Here is a 15,230-nt window from a genome sequence, read left to right on the forward strand (position 1 = left end):
ATACCCTTGAGAACACATAGACAACCATGGCCTACCATTACTGATGGCACCATCCACTTCCACGGTAGCATATGACTCTTAGCCAATGCTAACCATTTCCTGAAGCAGGTGGCTCATGGTTAGTACTGACAACATGGTTGCATGGACATAGTCAGCATTCAATAGGGCGCGAATACCAAATGTACCAGTGACAGCTCGTCTGATCTGGACCTAACTGGTCAGCCTCGGCACAATGACAACTCCATGACAACTGACCCCGTCCCACCCAGCCCCTCCCTACCACAGCTGCTGGCCCAGCCTGGCCAGGACTGGACTGTCAAGCCAGACTCATACTGTACCAGAGGAGGCTGGTAGGAGGAGCTATAGGAGGACGGGCTCATTGTAATGGAACAGAGTCAAACCTGTTGTTTCCGTGTGTTTGATGTGTTTGGTACCATACCCATTCATTCCATTCCAGCCATTAAAATGAGCCCGTCCTCCTATATCTCCTCCGACCAGCCTCCTCTGTACTGTATATACAGTGACAGACAGTGGATATACTGTAGCAATGATGATAGGAGAAACTGATTCAGATACTGTACTGAACACTGAAAAGTTACTGAATAAATATATTCCCTTCGGGCCAATTACACACTACAGCAACACAATCATACACAATACTGCCCCATTTACTTATTACAGGCTAACGATGAATGATATTTGATATGAAACGAAGGGGAGGACTGGCAGCATGTCAGTGCAGCGACACCCAGGGTAATACTGGTCTATCTCAGGAACAGAATAATAATGTCTGTCTAAGCCTGCCTAACTCCCACCCTGTCACCATGGTGCTGAGGGCACAATGCAGGCTGGGATGGGCAGGGCAATTTAATATTAAGATGCTAATTTCAGCCTTCCAACAGCCTTCTTAAAACCTCTTCTCACCCTCAGCTCTGCTGCTGAAAATACTGCTGAGACATCTCATCTCCAAGAGAGCCACTTCCTCTTCCTCTTTCCTCTAGTTCAAGGACTAGGGTGAAGTTTCGCCAAGACAGTGATCTTGAGTCAATTTTGACATTCTCTCACTAACAGTTAAGGTTAGGATTTGGGGAGAGGAAACTCACCCTAGATTTGTACCTAGGGACAACTTCACCCCAGAGCCTTGTTCTAAGGGGTTTCAATATGGCAGCCATCTTGGATGATACTTCCTTACAGTAGTGATATTACTGATATTGAATAAATTAGTTTCTACTGCAGCACCACAGCCCACGTTTGGCCGCATCTGTTTAGTCAGGCTCTGGTTGACCTTTACCCCCTCCACCAGTCCTGGGGTGAGACTCGGGGACAGTGTTGGAATCAGCTGCTGACTCACTATGACAGATGCGTTCCTACCCAACACTTTGACAGATGCCCTCCTACCCTAACACCAGACCAGATTCCTACCAGGAAACAACTGAAAGTTGTTTACATCAGAGTGGAAGGTTATTAAGGAGATTATCATAACAGCAGTAGGTTAGGCCGCAGTAGGTTAGGCCGCTGACCGCAGTTAAATTCTTTGTGACTGTTCACGGTAATCTCCTTTTATGCACTCTGAACATACGTTGGTAGTACCATCAGGTCCTAATGGCCTGGTACTCATGGCTCTATTGTCCCTCTAACCACTCTTAAATCAATGCAAAATGCAATCGAAAATCACATAAACACTTACAGTGCCTTGCGAAAGTATTCGGCCCCCTTGAACTTTGCGACCTTTTGCCACATTTCAGGCTTCAAACATACATATATAAAACTGTATTTTTTTGTGAAGAATCAACAACACAATCATGAAGTGGAACGACATTTATTGGATATTTCAAACTTTTTTAACAAATCAAAAACTTAAAAATTGGGCGTGCAAAATTATTCAGCCCCTTTACTTTCAGTGCAGCAAACTCTCTCCAGAAGTGAGTGAGTATCAGTGAGGATCTCTGAATGATCCAATGTTGACCTAAATGACTAATGATGATAAATACAATCCACCTGTGTGTAATCAAGTCCGTTAAAAGCGCAGAGAGCATCATGAAGAACAAGGAACACACCAGGCAGGTCCGAGATACTGTTGTGAAGAAGTTTAAAGCCGGATTTGGATACAAAAAGATTTCCCAAGCTTTAAACATCCCAAGGAGCACTGTGCAAGCGATAATATTGAAATAGAAGGAGTATCAGACCACTGCAAATCTACCAAGACCTGGCCGTCCCTCTAAACGTTCAGCTCATACAAGGAGAAGACTGATCAGAGATGCAGCCAAGAGGCCCATGATCACTCTGGATGAACTGCAGAGATCTACAGCTGAGGTGGGAGACTCTGTCCATAGGACAACAATCAGTCGTATATTGCACAAATCTGGCCTTTATGGAAGAGTGGCAAGAAGAAAGCCATTTCTTAAAGATATCCATAAAAAGTGTTGTTTAATGTTTGCCAAAAGCCACCTGGGAGACACACCAAACATGTGGAAGAAGGTGCTCTGGTCAGATGAAACCAAAATTGAACTTTTTGGCAACAATGCAAAACGTTATGTTTGGCGTAAAAGCAACACAGCTCATCACACTGAACACACCATCCCCACTGTCAAACATGGTGGTGGCAGCATCATGGTTTGGGCCTGCTTTTCTTCAGCAGGGACAGGGAAGATGGTTAAAATTGATGGGAAGATGGATGGAGCCAAATACAGGACCATTCTGGAAGAAAACCTGATGGAGTCTGCAAAAGACCTGAGACTGGGACGGAGATTTGTCTTCCAACAAGACAATGATCCAAAACATAAAGCAAAATCTACAATGGAATGGTTCAAAACTAAACATATCTAGGTGTTAGAATGGCCAAGTCAAAGTCCAGACCTGAATCCAATCGAGAATCTGTGGAAAGAACTGAAAACTGCTGTTCACAAATGCTCTCCATCCAACCTCACTGAGCTTGAGCTGTTTTGCAAGGAGGAATGGGAAAAAAATTCAGTCTCTCGATGTGCAAAACTGATAGAGACATACCCCAAGCGACTTACAGCTGTAATCGCAGCAAAAGGTGGCGCTACAAAGTATTAACTTAAGGGGGCTGAATAATTTTGCACGCCCAATTTTTCAGTTTTTGATTTGTTAAAAAAGTTTGAAATATCCAATAAATGTCGTTCCACTTCATGATTGTGTCCCACTTGTTGTTGATTCTTCACAAACAAATACAGTTTTATATCTTTATGTTTGAAGCCTGAAATGTGGCAAAAGGTCGCAAAGTTACTTTCGCAAGGCACTGTATCATCAAAACAGTACAGTGTTTTTAAGAGAGCAAGCTTTTTTTGCAACTTTCTCAAATCATCAGTCGCATCATTCAGCCCATATATGTCTTGATTTCTAAGACATTCTAAGGTTTGTATCATTCACAACCAAAGTTGCCAAATAACTCTAAATCTAGCATACAGGAACTGTTTCAAATGATCACTTTTACGCTCAACATAGTCACTTCATATGCGCACTTGCTCCGGAATGGGAAAAATATCCTTTTTATTAATCTAAGTTCAATAATATTCTTCTTACTATAAAATCATATAAAATAAAATAAAGTCGCAGGACTTATTAGCATATCTTGTCTGCTAAATGAACAAGCCTACAGCCCATGGCATGGAGCATAGCCAGATAACATACAGTAGACCAACTCATATTCTGCTCTTCTGGAATCAATTTTCTTCCTATCATAATGTCTCTTTAGACCTGCCTAGAATGAATCATGGATTTATTGTGATGGTGTATAATAAATTGATGAATTATACTTTTTTTTAATGTAGATGTTCCAAAAGCGTGTATGTGTGGAGGCCTGGAGATGCAAAACATGTTTATGTTAATTAACGGTCAATTACCGTGAGACTGAGAGGCTTTTACATGACAACAACCAGCTGACAAAATGGAATGACCGCCAAAGGCTCTATTTAGATCAGGAAAAAACTGAATTGAACATGCTCTTGACCTGTCCTGTACCCCAGCGCCAGGCAGGCAGGGTCTCCATAACAACAGGTCTAACAACAGAACATGGCTGTGGTTCCTGTGCCAGAGGTATCTTGGCTCTGTCGCTTCCTGGTCTCCAAATAACACGGCATCTCTGAATGTAGGTCAAACACACAGCCAACGCACCACTACCATCGATTGACTGGGCTCCACTCAACTCCAAAATAAACATACAGTACAGTACTGGTCACAGGGGAATACAGAATGGGTCAAAATATCAGGGAAGGATCATAAAATGTATTTCCTGGTAAGTCTTTCAACAGCAGTACACCTCCAGCTAACACAGGAAACGCTCCATTAAAGTATCTGCAAGACCTGTCAGCTAACCTGTCAATAGGGCATATAAGGTGAAACTATCATGTCTAAGTGTTATCAGCTATGCAATATGTCCTATTATTACTAACCACACAATTGCTACAAAGACATACAAATCCAATGCAATTAGTTATGTATGGGTTTTCGATACGCAGCAGATTTAAATTCACAAGATTACAGACAAAAACATCATGAATTAAAAGCAACTCTTCAAAGTGAATACCCTGTGGCTCTGGTTAGCATTTGAAAAGATGCTGAATAATTGAAGCTACTTAAAAGAAACTCATGACATTTCACCGCTGCTGTTTAAAGGTATTGTACTGCTGTCACTTTGGAGCATGCTCACGACTGACTTTGATGACAAAAGCACACACACACACACACTTTTGTTCACTAGTATAAAGTCCAACTGTAATTGCGATAACGTTAACTATCCCCAAACACAGTAACCACCATCAAGATTATCTGACCATTCCGAATCAAATATTGTCCGGAGGCCTCTTTACAAAACACATCCTGTTCAAAGATCATGTGGTTATACAACCCATTCATTAACAATTCCTTCACATATTGTCCAAATCCAACAGTTCTAGACAGCCTTACCTGTCACAGACGTGAGATAGTCTCTGAGTTTTCCTCTACACTATTCTGATGAAAGTTTCATTCAAAGCAAAGTCAACCAGTACTGTCTAGCTGTGTTCAGTACCTCTGACTACTGGTATCAGAGCTTGTCTATCATGTAGAAGGTTCTGGTTGGTGTGAGTGTCTCTCTCTATCCACACTGACCTGAATCTCTCACTGGAGGAGAAGGACAGGGTTGGGCTCCCTCCCCTCTCACAACACTAGGGGGGTTATTTTAGGCTTTGACCTCACCCTCCTCTCTGAGTTAACCCAACCCCCCCGCCAAGTGGGTGCAGCTGCCACAGGGGGCAGTGGGTGGGGTGTAGAGGGGGTGTAGGGGGAGTTCAAGGGTATCTGAGTCATTTCTAATGCCCTGTGATTCTAGTCCTTGTTTGTTAAATCACTTGTTTCAAATGTTGTTGCATAACTTTGCAAAGAAGTTCATGCAAAACGGTAGAAGGCGACTTCACACATCTCTTATACTACATGGCAGGTTTGTGCAAGCAATCTCTGTACATGCTATAATTAAGCAATAAGGCCCGAGGGGGTGTGGTATATGGCCAATATACCACGGCTAAGTGTTGTTCTTTCGAACGATGCAACGCGGAGTGCCTGGACACAGCCCTTAACCGTGGTATATTGGACATATATCACAACCCTCCAAGGTGCCTTCTTGCTATTATAAACTGGTTACCAATGTAATTAGAAGAGTAAAAATACATGTTTTGTCATGCCCATGGTATACAGCCAATCAGCATTCAGGGCTCGAACCATCCAGTTTATAACAAATAACATTATTACCACATGTTTTGCCATTGGCGTCCTCAGTAGTCACAGCTTACGTTGTAACGTAGCTTTTCCTTTGTGGAGCCTGAAGTAACATCGTGTTAATGTTGCTAACTAAAGGTACGCAGCTAGCCAAACACCATAAACTAGCCTTTACCAGCATTACCAATGGAAGCACACACAACCTCACAAAGCCAGATCTGCATGCAAAAGCACACACACACACACACACACACACACACACACACACACACACACACACACACTTGCTGCAGAGAGACATGAGATGGTTGAATTCCTGGGATTCTCCGCGGCGCTGGGATTACATCACTAGAAATACAGTTTTACAAACAGCTGCAAGCCACCTCGTTGAACACTGATCCTAGAGTATAAATAAAACTGTGGGAGTTTGAACTGTCTCCCACTGAGGCGTCTCTGTATGTCTGCGCCGGTGTGTGTGTGTGTGTGTGTGCGTGCGTGCGTGCGTGCGTGCGTGTGTCCGTGCGTGTGTGTATTGGAAAGTGTGTGATCACATTACTAGGCTGTATCACAGTTGTGTTTCTCTCTCTTCACAATAACACTGCGAACAAACACACACACGCACACGCACACGCACACACACACACACACACACACACACACACACATGCGGCTGCTACATGCAGTTGCCAGGTCTAAGCGAGGCTCTATGACTGAGACTGGGTGATATAACAGCTATGTAACACCTAAGGGCAGTCTAAACATCGACTTCCCTTCACTCACATATTGTCTACATTAACAGCAGAATTCTTTCCAAACACACAATGAAAGTATCACTATAGTAACAACCTCCTTCATTTCTCACCCATCACCATGATGTCAAGTCTTGTAGCATAACAGATTGCTTAAGCGGTCCATTTAATCAAGTTATACGCAGAGGGTCAATCCTTTACTTGTATCTTTATCATAACTGTCATGGGCTGGCTCCACCAGGGTCTATGTCCCATGGTTATAACTGAATACCTCTTCCATGATACAATGGCAAGGTCAGGACAAAGACAGGCCTCCTAAATATAGACAGCAGACAAGGGCAGAGATGCAGGAAGCGCAGGCTGGGATGATGGGGATAGATGTTAGTCTTTTTTAGCAGACCTTTAAACAGTCACAAAGGTAATCCTTGAAAGGGTAATGCAAAAATCAGGAGAGAACATTAGATATGGAATGATGAATGGGCATCTGTGTGCTATAATTATTCATGGAGCTCTACAGTTGAAGTCTGAAGCTTACATACACTTAGGCTGGAGTCATTAAAACTCATTTTTCAACCACTCCACAAATTTCTTGTTAACAAACTATAGTTTTGGCAAGTCGGATAGGACATCTACTTTGTGCATGACACAAGTAATTTTTTCAAAAATTGTTTACAGACAGATTATTTCACTTATAATTCACTGTATCAAAATTCCAGTGGGTCAGAAGTTTACATTCACTAAGTTGACTATGCCTTTAAACAGCTTGGAAAATTCCAGAAAATGGTGTCATGGCATTATAAGCTTCTGATAGGCTAATTGACATAATTTGAGCCAATTGGAAGTGTACCTGTGGATGTATTTGAAGGCCTACCTTCAAACTCAGTGCCTCTTTGCTTGACATCATAGGAAAATCAAAAGAAATCAGCCAAGACCTCAACAAAAAATTGTAGACCTCAACAAGTCTGGTTCATCCTTGGGAGCAATTTCCAAATGCCTGAAGGTACCACGTTCATCTGTACAAACAATAGTACACAAGTATAAACACCATGGGACCACGCAGCCGTCACACCACTCAGGAAGTTCTGTCTCCTAGAGATGAACGTACGTTGGTGCGAAAAGTGCAAATCAATCCCAGAACAACAGCAAAGGACCTTGTGAAGATGCTGGAGGAAACAGGTACAAAAGTATCTATATCCACAGTAAAACAAGTCCTATATATATATATATATATATATAACCTGAAAGGCCGCTCAGCAAGGAAGAAGCCACTGCTCCAAAACCGCCATAAAAAAGCCAGACTACGGTTTGCTACTGCACATGGGGACAAAGATTGTACTTTTTGGAGAAATGTCCTCTGACTGATGAAACAAAAATAGAACTGTTTGGACATAATGACCATTGTTATGTTTGGAGGAAAAAGAGGGAGGCTTGCAAGCCGAAGAACACCATCCCAACCGTGAAGCATGGGGTTGATAGCGACATGTTGTGGGGGTGCTTTGCTGCAGGAGGGACTGGTGCACTTCACAAAATAGATGAGATCATGAGGTAGGAAAATTATGTGGATATATTGAAGCAACATCTCAAGACATCAGTTAAAGCTTGGTTGCAAATGGGTCTTCCAAATGGACAATGACCCCAAGCATACTTCCAAAGTTGTGGCAAAATGGCTTAAGGACAACAAAGTCAAGGTATTGGAGTGGCCATCACAAAGCCCTGACCTCAATCCTATAGAAAATCTGTGGGCAGAACTGAAAAAGTGTGGGCGAGCAAGGAGGCCTACAAACCTTACTCAGTTACACCAGCTCTGTCAGGAGGAATGGGCCAAAATTCACCCCACTTATTGTGGGAAGCTTGTGGAAGGCTACCCGAAACGTTAGACCCAAATAAAACAATTTAAAGGCAATGCTACCAAATACTAATTGAGTGTATGTAAACTTCTGACCCACTGGGAATGTGATGAAATAAGTAAAAGCTGAAATAAATCATTCTCTCTACTATTATTCTGACATTTCACATTCTTAAAATAAAGTGGTGATCCTAACTGACCTAAAATAGGGAATTTTTATTGGGATTAAATGTCAGGAATTGTGAAAAACTGAGTTTAAATGTACACTGCTCAAAAAAAATAAAGTGAACACTTAAACAACATAATGTAAGTCAATCACACTTCTGTGAAATCAAACTGTAAACTTAGAAAACAACACTGATTGACAATAAATTTCACATGCTGTTGTGCAACAGGTGGAAATTATAGGGAATTAGCAAGACACCCCCAATAAAGGAGTGGTTCTGCAGGTGGTGACCACAGACCACTTCTCAGTTCCTATGCTTCCTGGCTGATGTTTTGGTCACTTTTGAATGCTGGTGAGGCTTTCAATCTAGTGGTAGCATGAGACGGAGTCTACAACCCACACAAGTGGCTCAGGTAGTGCAGCTCATCCAGGATGGCACATCAATGCGAACTGTGGCAAGAAGGTTTGCTGTGTCTGTCAACGTAGTGTCCAGAGCATGGAGGCGCTACCAGGAGACAGGCCAGTACATCAGGAGACGTGGAGGAGGCCGTAGGAGGGCAACAACCCAGCAGCAGGACCGCTACCTCCGCCTTTGTGCAAGGAGGAGCAGGAGGAGCACTGCCAAAGCCCTGCAAAATGACCTCCAGCAGGCCACAAATGTGCATGTGTCTGCACAAACGGTCAGAAACAGACTCCATGAGGGTGGTATGAGGGCCTGACGTCCACAGGTGGGGGTTGTGCTTACAGCCCAACACCGTGCAGGACGTTTGGCATTTGCTAGAGAACACCAAGATTGGCAAATTCGCCACTGGCGCCCTGTGCTCTTCACAGATGAAAGCAGGTTCACACTGAGCACATGTGACAGACGTGACAGAGTCTGGAGATGCTGTGAACAACGTTCTGCTGCCTGCAACATCCTCCAGCATGACCGGTTTGGCGGTGGGTCAGCCATGGTGTGGGGTGGCATTTCTTTGGTGGGCCGCACAGCCCTCCATGTGCTCGCCAGAGGTAGCCTGACTGCCATTAGGTACCGAGATGAGATCCTCAGACCCCTTGTGAGACCATATGCTGGTGCGGTTGGCCCTAGGTTCCTCCTAATGCAAGACAATGCTAGACCTCATGTGGCTGGAGTGTGTCAGCAGTTCCTGCAAGAGGAAGGCATTGATGCTATGGACTGACCCGCCCATTCCCCAGACCTGAATCCAATTGAGCACATCTGGGACATCATGTCTCGCTCCATCCACCAACGTCACGTTGCACCACAGACTGTCCAGGAGTTGGCGGATGCTTTAGTCCAGGTCTGGGAGGAGATCCCTCAGGAGACCATCCGCCACCTCATCAGGAGCATGCCCAGGCGTTGTAGGGAGGTCATACAGGCACGTGGAGGCCACACACACTACTGAGCCTCATTTTGACTTGTTTTAAGGACATTACATCAAAGTTGGATCAGCCTGTAGTGTGGTTTTCCACTTTAATTTTGAGTTTGACTCCAAATCCAGACCTCCATGGGTTGATAAATTTGATTTCCATTGATCATTTTTGTGTGATTTTGTTGTCAGCACATTCAACTATCTAAAGAAAAAAGTATTTAATAAGAATATTTCATTCATTCAGATCTAGGATGTGTTATTTTAGTGTTCCCTTTATGTATTTGGCTAAGGTGTATGTAAACTTCCGACTTCAACTGTACATATAAACAGTAGTAGACAACAAACATTTCAGCATCAACATTCTTTGTGTACAATACAATTCAGTCAATTCAGATACAGTGCACATGATTCTATTTCAAAGTTAAAATATCAAAGTGAAGTTTCAAATTCAGTCAAAATCAATTGTCTGTCGGTCTTCAGATGTGCCACCTACTGGAATGATGAAAAGTGAATATTATAACATTGTAACATGTCCACCAAACCCCACTAGATGGCAGACTTTACCATTGAAACCAAACAGACATTGAATCAAAACAGACACGCTCATCCTGAAAGACCAAGTTAGAAATAGGAATAGTCCCCAGAATGCAACTAACAGAATGTCCTGTGTCTGATGTTGTTACAGCATATTGCTTACAGTGGAGATGTTGGTCAGGTCTTGGGTTCTAACGGTACGTTTTAAATAGATGGAGGGAGATTTGAGGGGAGATTATGAGATTTGACTGAAAGGCACAAAGGAGGAAATGAAACCTACTGGGCCAATAACAGGATTGGCAGATGAAAAAGCATGATGTCATCCCCTATAACAGCTGAGAGTGAGAAAGAGAGTGCTATAGAAATGCCTCTAAAGAGAAACGCATGACATGGATAATTTCTGATCGTCTCAAGATCAAACAGTAGATCAACCACAATTCCCGCCATCTACATTTGAACCACAACGCTCATTTAAATAACTTCTATTCAATATATTTACAGCTTCATAACTGCATACTAGTTTCACCGCTACGGGTGTCCTCAAGAAACACGTACCATATCAACAACGCAACGTCTTCATCTCTGTTGTAAGACACCTTTGAGAGCAGCAAGACCATTGTACTCTTGTTTGAGGAGAAAATATTTAGCTGGGAACACAACGTTATCAATGACACACAGAGCAAGAGGCAGTGGAGCCCTGGCCAGGCAATACGTCAACCGGTCTGCGTCACTTTCTCATAGGAAGCCAACCACCGCAACAAAGAGATCAGTCACTCACTCTCACAACAAGGGCCTGTATCCACAATGCGTCTCATAGAACTGATCTAGGGTCAGGTCCTCCTTGTCTTGTTCATTACGACGTGAAAGGCAAAACCGATCCTAGATCAGTGATCCTAGATCAGCGATCCTACTCTGAGACGCTTTGTGAATACGGGACCAGACACTGACTCAGGATGTCACATGTTCAGCATTCTCCAGACAGACAATGCACAGCTTCAGCTAGAGAATGGAGAGGTCTGTCTGTAAGCAAGCATGGGTGCATCCGAAATGGCACTCTGTTTCCTATATAGTGCACTACTTTAATTCCCTGGTCGAAAGTAGTGTACTACATGCCATTTCAGACCCAGGCACCGAGTTCAGCTAGACTATCCATCGACTGAAAGGTTGGGGAAGGTGGTCCAAAGTTTCAGGTCACCAGTGGGTCCTTTATAATGCCAAAGGTCAACGTGAAGGTTGGGACAGTCGGACTGACTACGCCTCTCTGACTGGTCCAAAAACTGGAATACATGATGACTCAGCAGCACTAACAGGACAAATGGAGCACACACACACACACACACGGACACACACTCTCTCTCTTACTGCCTTTTCTTTCTCCCTGTGAATATTTCGGTGCGTAAACAGAGATAACCTTACGAGAGGTGAAAGCTCTCAGAGATGATGCTGCAGTTTGTGAGTGTGTGTGTTTGTGTGTGTGTTCTAACAGGAAGCCTTCCCTCTCTTTGTCACGCCAAAGGCATGTTTTATTCACAGTATCCAGAAACAGCAGAGAGGAGAGGAAGGGCTATATAAAGACCTCACCATCAGGGAGACTAGCTAGCATCGTCCACTCTCTCTGTGTGTTTCACTTAGTCACACAATAACATGGGCCTCGCCCCTCTCCCATTCCTGCAGCAGAAGTCTCAATGTTAGCTGTGATTGTATAAGAGACACACACTGACCAAACTTTTGTTTTTAAAAAAGCATAAAAACGTCTAATTTCTAAGGAATGTCTTTAGTGCAGATGCTCTATACATGAAATGTAATCTCTATTATAATCTCTAAACTCTATTATCAGAGTGACATGGGCCTCTCCCATTTGTGCAGCACAAGCCCCAATGATAATCTATGACGTGAATCTCAATCCCACATAAAATATGCCCAGTGATTAGCGGGAACATCTCAGCAGGTGGGGATGAGCAAGATAATAGCAGCCAGCCAGCCAGGCAGCCAGCCAGCCAGCCAGGCAGCACAGCATTAAGCCCCAGGGGTTAGCCACTGGAGAGCATCTCACTCTACCATAATGAATCTAGTAATAAACACCAGCAGTAGCTCCTGCACTAAAACTGTTCACAAAGACTGCATTTTAACAAAGGACCAACTTTACTGTCTAAAAGTTAATACTCAAAGATAGGCATTGATAAGAGAGATGGCCATTTGTCCATTCATGCTGAAGTGATATGAATTGAAAAGTGCAAAATTGACTGAATAGGGATTACATAATCCAAGACTAGTGTCATGACGCTGGCCTGGGGGTAGGTTTATGACAGTCATAAATACCCCCCCCCCCCCTTTTTCCTCTCTCTACCCTTCTGATGTGACTATTGAAAATCCCTTGGTTAACATAGAGATTCTGGGAACATCAGAAGGTGGGGGGAAATGAACCATATTTTGGTAATCCAACCAGTTGAACATATGTGTTGGTACTTAATGAATATGATGTCAGTTCGGTTGTCATGAGATGAGACATCATCAATGATAGGGTGACAAACTGTACAGTGGAAAGTCTACACATTATAGCTATCAGATTCACATGGAATTGTTGTGCAATTTAAATGTTTGAATATTAAATTATTTGTGAGGGGATGAAATGTGATTTTAGCTTCTAAAATGTGAGAATTGGGTTTTCATGAGTGAATTAGGCCCGACTCAGTGGCCCGCCCACGTGAAGAGACATTGGTTATAAACTATGAAACACGCCCTCCTCTCCCTTCCTATATAAAGCCTTGACGACAATATAATAGCGGTTCCGGGTACATTAGGATGACGATCCGATGTCAGAAGGATTCAGATAATAACTACAGAACGAAACCAACCTCAGCGTGAGCTTTGGTTGCGAATGGTATGAACTTTGAACTCTTATTCACTACAGAAGTGATACCTCCTAGCCGTTGAGTTAGCAACAGCAGCTAGGAAAGAACAGACCGAGTATCCCGTCTACCACACAACAACGTTACTACAATGTATCCAATTCACCACCAGAGACATTCTTCCGAGGACAGGAAGATCTCTGTTTGCCAACAGGACCAGCATCTACGACCAACCTACCGAAGCGCAGATCAGAGTAAATATTAATTTCATTTTCCTTTTCCAAATGGGCGGTAATTTAGAATGCATAAGATTCTGTATTTACGATAGAGTAGCTGCCTACGGCCCGATAGAGACATCGCTTCTCCCTTTGTTCTTCAGTCTTCCCGCTCTTTCACTCAAACCCAACCCACTTTCTTTGTGTAACCAACTGTCATATCTGTTCTGTCCGCTAGGGACGTTTTCCTTTATGACATAATTTGTAATCAAGGTATGATTATTTTTTGTGTATATGTAATTTTGTGTGATTAAACCCAATTTTGTATTGCTGATTCAACTTGTTAGCCAGGGTTCGTGAAGAACCAAGAATTTACAACTTTCAGATGAGACTGAAATAAGGTCACGATTAATATTGACTGCTATTGATGTAAAATATTACTAAGTCTTTAAGAGTTTCTTCGGAAGATAACAGTTCTATAAATATTATTTTGTGCCATGTCATATCACTTAATCCGGCAAAGCCAAAGACACAACTCTAGGGTTAGGAAGGGATTATGGAAGGGTACAGTTTTAACAATTTAGGCATGGTCATTTCATTTGCCTTTGATCCTTCATGCAGGCACACTATTGACAAAGTATACATCCCAAATGGCACCCTATTCCCTATATAGTGCACTACTTTTGACCAGAGCCTTATGGTAAATCCTTTTTGACCAGAGCCCACATCCATCTATAAACACAGGTGTAATGCTGTTCCCCCCCATTAACACTATTCTAAGGCAACCGTCTTTTGTCAAAACAATAAATAGAATACTGTATACTTATGTAACCAAATCTACCATAATCCTTCTTCAGGATATTTTCAGGTAAATGTAGTAGCCTACCTATGATGCATCACTTCACGGAGATGATTCTAAACTAAAACACCTCAGTAATGTGTAGACAGACACGGTATCAGGCATCTTTTCTACTTGAGACATTACATCATTCACATTGTGTGACCTCTGTATCCTTCATGCAATCTAATACTCATACTCAGTCTCTATATAGTGTACAGAGTGACAAGGCTCCCCCTGAAGACGGTCTATTATGATTGAGAGGACACAGGCTGAAAAGAGATAAGTAACGTCCACCTATTAGCACCATTCATACCAACATTAGCCTACATCATCACGGTCTGTGGTGTCGCAAATGGCGTCTTATGGTGAGGTGATTATTGAGGAGGATTAGTGAGCAGGCACACTGACAGAAACATTTCTATATATATATATATATATATATATATTTCTCTCTCTCTCTATATATATGTATATATATCACAGTCCACAGATGAGCTTTCAACGCTGTCAGTCTGTTTGTGATATCCACACAGAGAGGAGAGAGACAGACCGGTGGTTCAGGTTGTACGACAGTTACGGGAGCGCCTGTCAATGTCTTCCAACTGTCTACCAACTGTCTGTCCTGTCTGAGTGTGTTTTGACTACTCTGATTATGACTGTTTTGCTGTACATGTATGGCATTAGTATGGTATGACAACGATACCCAGGGGAGTTGGCTAAAAGCACATGTTGATTTGAACCAGACTTACTACACAGACTAAAGACAGACTGGATATACTGTACATTACATCTAAGCCACCATGTTGAGAAGTACACTAGTAAGCTGTTTCTATACTTGTTACCATCCGGGAGTGTAATAGAAACAAGTCAGCAGAGTAAATTTCTGACATTTTGCACTAAAGTTTGGACACACCAACTCATTCAAGGGTTTTCTTTTGTTTTTACTAT

At 42.7% G+C, this 15,230-nt stretch overlaps 1 protein-coding gene and 1 long non-coding RNA gene across 5 annotated transcripts in view; one reads left to right on the forward strand and one right to left on the reverse strand.

Annotated features, from left to right (window-relative positions):
• The window catches only part of LOC149975193 (uncharacterized), a 356,113-nt gene that overhangs the window by 334,380 nt on the left and 6,503 nt on the right, over window positions 1–15,230 (forward strand). The window lies entirely within an intron of this gene.
• Window positions 1–15,230, reverse strand: part of LOC110497689 (A-kinase anchoring protein 6) — a 197,822-nt gene that overhangs the window by 160,271 nt on the left and 22,321 nt on the right. The window contains exon 1 of one of the 4 annotated variants that reach the window (XM_090211027.1): window positions 4,927–5,141. The exons of the other annotated variants lie outside the window; for them this stretch is intronic. The gene's annotated coding sequence lies outside the window, so the exon portion shown is untranslated. Of the gene's footprint in view, window positions 1–4,926; window positions 5,142–15,230 lie in introns of those variants that run through there. 4 annotated transcript variants of the gene reach the window in all.

The sequence above is a fragment of the Oncorhynchus mykiss genome, chromosome 19, assembly GCF_057628025.1.
Source record: "Oncorhynchus mykiss isolate SJ-2025 chromosome 19, ASM5762802v1, whole genome shotgun sequence".
Taxonomy (NCBI): domain Eukaryota; kingdom Metazoa; phylum Chordata; class Actinopteri; order Salmoniformes; family Salmonidae; genus Oncorhynchus; species Oncorhynchus mykiss.